Raw genomic sequence first — 5,608 nt, forward strand, 5'->3', positions numbered from 1 at the left:
TTCTTTAAGTATTACCCGCAGCTCCATCAAATCTATTGATGAAAAATAGGTTCACTAAATATAAGCTGCCTAAGCCTTCTTGCCTTTATATTATTGATGGTTAGCAGAAAATAAAAGTGAGCACATGAAAGGTTGCCATGTGGTGAACGGAATTTTATAGTAAAAGAAAGCATTAATTGGGAAACAGAACAATAAAAGGATAAAATAGTAAATAATAATAAAAGTTAAAAATAATAAGTTAGAAACTCAAAGGAAGCCTGTATGATAACCTACATTTCAATTGTATCTAGATGTCGTAAGCCTAGACTGTTTAAACAACCTAATTTAAAGCAGCAGATTATCAAAATATATTAAAAATTCTTTTGGAATAGATTTTGTATCCTTCCTAAGAAGGTGTCTATCAGTGATGATGAGGTTTTTCTTAGAAACAGCAAAAAGATGGACTTTTTTTTCTGATACAATCCATTAGTTTGTTTCTTTTTATTGGGAAACTGAAACCATAAAAGGTTTTGAGCAATGTTGGTTAATTCCTCTTATTTTGTTGATTCTGTTTTTTTTTAATTTGTTTTTATTATCATTCTAATATTTCTCATTTGTTCCCCATCCTAGTTAGGGTTTCTGTTTCTGTGAGGAAACACCGTGACCAAAAGCAAGTTGAGGAGGAAAAGGTTTATTTGACTTACACATCGACATCATAGTCTATCACTGGAGAAAACCAGGATAAAAACTCAAACAGAGGAGGATCCGGAAGACAGGAGCTAATGCAGAGACCGTGGAAGGATGAGACTTAATGACTTGCTCCTCTTGGGTTGCTCAGCCTGCTTCTTTGTAGAACCCAGGTCTTTGAACATTATTCTACTTATGTTATAGTTCAGAATCATTGAGGGAAACATTATGATTAATTTTTTGTTATCCTTATTTTAAGTGATGTAAAATATTTTATCTTGCCCTACACTGTTTATTGTGTGATCTTTCAACAGAACACCATTTCAGAAATGAATCATAAAATGTTAAAGATTTCATTCTACTTTGATTCTCTCCAACTCTGAGTCCATGTTCATAATTGTCACTTATCCAGATTCTTTTTTGTGGAGGGCCGGACCACATTCTCCATTGCTTTTAGGAACAAAGGTAGAGATTGACCTCTGTGACCCCAAGGTGTGGCGGCACACGCCTTTAGCCCTGATGCCTGGGAGGCAGAGACAAGCAGATCTCTGTGAGTTCAAGGTGATGTAGCACACGCCTTTAATCCCAGCGCACGTGCTTGGTAACTCTCTACCGCTGCGTCCCTGCCTACTCCCGAGGCATCATCTGGGATAATGGGCAGTGGACCCATCCAAGAGTGACACGTCAGAAGCGAGGACTGTTTCCTTTATAAGGGTTGGGTTCCATCTTATCTGGGTCTCCGCCATGTTGGCTTATGCTCTAGCTCCCAAGAGACATAAACCTTTTCTGCAGAAGGATCCTATGTGTACCGCGTGGTTCTTGCTGGCGAGACGGTAGCGCGGGACATCTGGTGCTGATACCCGGGAAAAAGAAGAACTTTGCACCGCCGGAGACCCCTTGGACACAAGGAGGATTCAGAACTGCAGGCATGCAAGCTTAGAGAGGTACGTTCTAAAGTCCAGAGAGCATATCAGAAACTGAGCAGCAGTGGGAGGTTGTGCGCGCACCCAGATAAGTTAAAAAGGACCCCCCGGTAAAGAATGGGGGAGACAGAAAAGAAAATAAGTTAAAAAGGACCCTCCGGTAAAGAATGGGGGAGACAGAAAAAAAAAATAAGTTAAAAAGGACCTCCCGGTGATTTTGGGAGAGTGGAGATGGGGGAGAAGGCTGATTTGCAGGGTCGAAGGCTTTGTGTTGTGTTGTTCGTGTTGTTTTTTGTGTACTGGACAGGAGAGGGATATTTGAATTTGGGAGCTGCTAAAAAAGGTAGTTTAGATTTAAGGCATGGGCTTGAGAGTGTGATGTTGTGGAGGAGAGGTTCTGTTTTCGCCTCCACGGAGGATGGGAGCCTAAGTACGTGCTTGAGATCCACGTGGTTTGAATCACCGAGACCTCCTGAAATGTTATAAAGTTTACCCCTAAAATTCAGCGGCCCGATAACAGCAGGAAGCAGCCAAAGAGACTAAACGACGCCCAAATTCCCTAAAAGATTAAATGAGGTCCTTTTAATGATTGCAGACCAGCAAGCCTGCTTCTCTGAGTTCAGCTTTGCTCCGTGCACCGGTTTGGGCTCGGAGTGGGTGCAGCTGGGGCTGGAGGGCGGCTGGAGCGGAGCTTTGCTCTATGGCTATGGTGGGAGGCATATTGCGCAGGCTCGGTTGGTGCCTGGCCTGGAGGATATCACAACAGTACCGAGAATGAGAACGGTGCCACAAGCTGCCAGGTCAGAAGGCTTACAATGTGCCTAAAACTGTGAGGGGCTCTGAGGCTGGAGTGGCTTCTGTTCCGCTTGGCTGAGCTGAGCTGTGCTGATCCTAGGTAACAAAGGCATAGCCTGGGGCAACGGGCGGGGCGAACAATGCTGGCTACTAGCCCGAGAGATTTTCCATCTGAATAAGGAACTGAAGAGATAGCATAGGGGTTAAGAATGCTGCCTGCTCTTCCAAGGGTCATGAGTTCAATTCCCCAGTGACCACATGGCAGCTTACAACTATTTGGTTTTAAATCTAATGTTTCAGGATCCACAGGGAGGTAGATGCAAAAAGCCCTTAGATTTTTAAAGTGATTGATTGGTCGTTGGCTGGGTCTGTGAGAGTTTGTTTACAGCTGCTTTTGCTGTGACACAGGTGTTGAGAGTTTGCTAGTAGGGAAGCGGCCCTGTTCGCCACCTCTCCCAGCGGCTCCTTGAGCCGCAGCGGCTCTGGCGCGGACCTTGAGATGTTGCGGCCTGTGCCGCCTAGGTCTGAGTGTCGGCTCCCGCCACACTCCGCCACCAACACAGCCTCAGAGAACTAGGCCTTCCCCGCGGGGAAGGCAGGGGCGCCTGGGGGTGGAGCCGCCACTTCCTGGCCTGGGACAGGCGGAGCCGCACAGTGGGACACAGGGAGCTGCGCAGCGAGCAGGCCCAGGGCCGCACACAGCCCTTGGATGACGGGCGGGCTCTGGAGCCCGAGGCCACCGTACCAGCAAGAAATACGGGAGCCAATAAATCTTAAATCTAATATCAACAAACAGGGCCTGGGTTTTTCCTAGGCGCCACTGGGGCAACACGGTCCATACCGTAAAAAACAGAGATCCCCATATGGGTTCCCTAATGGCCACGTCATCTTAGGACTCCAGGCTGGAAACAGGAAAACGGTTTTCTCATATTTTTAAAACAATAATCTCATCTGTGCCAGATTTAAAATGGTTTAATTCTAAGGCCTACTATAATGACACAGACAAACAAGATTGCTCTTTAGAACAGAGACCTATAGGTCTCTAAGTTCAAGACCAGCCTACTTCCAGTACTGACTGTGCTAAATTTTTACACTGAGTTTTTTAATACTCTTAAATGTTATTTTGGGAGAAGAGTTTATGTTTTTTTCTAGAAATGCTACTATTCATGCTGTGGATTCATCTGTCCAGAGGCCTGAGGACAAAGCCTCTGCTATGGAGCTGTCTGGCCTGATTGCTGCGGAGCTGGCAGATTCCTGAGGGATGGTCCAGCTCCTGCCCTTGGTCTGTCAGTTATTGCTGTGTTGTTGTTGTACATTACAGTGTTGTTGTTGCTGTGCCATTGCTATTCTGCTGGATTTCCCCTTGTTTTGTCAGTTATTGCTTGCTATCAGTTTCCCTTATCCTGTCAGTTATTTCTGCTAAACACTATGGGTATCTTCAAGACAGGTTACAAAATGCCATGGTTATTTAAATTAAAAATTGGATAAATATCTATTTAAACAAAAAGGGGGGGAATAATAAAGGAACTGCCCCCGATGCCAAGAATGGCCATCGCCATGGCTCTGTTCACCATAAATTTTTTAAATCTGGATGATAATGGCCAAAATGCTGCAACACGACATTGTTCGGATCCGCAGCGGCCCAAAGATTTGGTTAAGTGGAAAGATGTGCTTTCTAATGAATGGAAAGGCCCGGATCCCATCTTATTGAGATCCAGGGGAGCTGTTTGTGTCTTCCCACAGGATCAAGAAAGCCCATTCTGGCTGCCAGAGCGATTGACCCGAACAGTGAAGAGTGATCCACAACACACGGATTCGCCTGAGGACCTGGCTGCTGTTCCTCCTGCCATTTTGCAGATGGATGACAGAGCACCGATGGAGGACACTCTCAGCTTTCCCGAAGCTGTTACCAGTCAGCCATAGGATGGCGGTGTTTCCTTGACTTTTTACAACCAATATGACTCTGGGCCCCCTCCCCCTACCGTCCTAGAGATGATTTATAAGCTTGGCCATAGGATTACAGTCCTGGGTCGTATCTTTCTTCCCCTACTTCAAAGAATGGGTGGGGGTGGAAATGTTTTGGAACAGTCCTATGCTATGGATTAGTGTTTCTCCTCTGGATGGTCTGCTGACTCAAATCCCAAAATCGTAGGGACAAAGTGGTTATTGCACAAGCGCTGGCTGCCCTGGAACAGGGGGCCTCTACTGATGTGTGGTTATCTATGTTAAAGCAGTAAGGTTTAAGCCAACCAGCTCCTGCACCCCTAGGACTGTGGTCCATTGCACAGGGTGGAGTGCTTGGCTTAGCTAGCCCTGAAGGTTGTCGAGCTTAAGAGCATCGCACAGAGAATGACCCTCTCTGAGAGATAAGTCGCTCTGCTTAAGGGTTTCCTGCCATATATTCCCTTTCCCAGAAAATTGGCAGAGGGCAGGCTGGATAGGTTCCAGGTGTCATGAGCCTAGGGACAGATTCCGTGCAAGCCCATCGTAATGTTTTCATTTTGGGAAGTGCGACCTCTATCTTTACCTTCCTAGGGAGTTGCCTTTCTGCAAAGAAGTAAAAAAAGGGGGATATGTGGAGGGCCGGACCACATTCTCCATTGCTTTTAGGAACAAAGGTAGAGATTGACCTCTGTGACCCCAAGGTGTGGCGGCACACGCCTTTAGCCCTGATGCCTGGGAGGCAGAGACAAGCAGATCTCTGTGAGTTCAAGGTGATGTAGCACACGCCTTTAATCCCAGCGCACGTGCTTGGTAACTCTCTACCGCTGCGTCCCTGCCTACTCCCGAGGCATCATCTGGGATAATGGGCAGTGGACCCATCCAAGAGTGACACGTCAGAAGCGAGGACTGTTTCCTTTATAAGGGTTGGGTTCCATCTTATCTGGGTCTCCGCCATGTTGGCTTATGCTCTAGCTCCCAAGAGACATAAACCTTTTCTGCAGAAGGATCCTATGTGTACCGCGTGGTTCTTGCTGGCGAGACGGTAGCGCGGGACACTTTTTGAGATAAACCTCTGTACATTTCATTACTAATGTGCCTTCAGGAGTATCTTATCAGAATTACAACTACTTATGTGTGAAAAGGCTGGTAAATAATGATTAAAGAGCCAGCCTATGTTTGTATTTGTTTCACAATTTTTGTTTTTAATGACTTATCACACACCAGTTAAATTTTAATCAACCTGTAGTGCATATAATTCTTCCTAAAATATACATGACATT

At 45.8% G+C, this 5,608-nt stretch overlaps 1 long non-coding RNA gene across 1 annotated transcript; it reads left to right on the top strand.

Annotated features, from left to right (window-relative positions):
* Positions 1-1,106: 1,106 nt before the first annotated feature.
* On the top strand, positions 1,107-5,278 carry LOC148118338 (uncharacterized). Its single transcript, XR_015736147.1, has 3 exons — positions 1,107-1,610; positions 3,537-3,666; positions 4,128-5,278. It is a non-coding gene; the product is annotated as an uncharacterized LOC148118338 (long non-coding RNA).
* The last annotated feature ends 330 nt before the right edge of the window (positions 5,279-5,608 follow it).

This window comes from Myodes glareolus, chromosome 23, assembly GCF_982192425.1.
Source record: "Myodes glareolus chromosome 23, mMyoGla1.1, whole genome shotgun sequence".
NCBI classification, from domain to species: Eukaryota; Metazoa; Chordata; class Mammalia; order Rodentia; family Cricetidae; genus Myodes; species Myodes glareolus.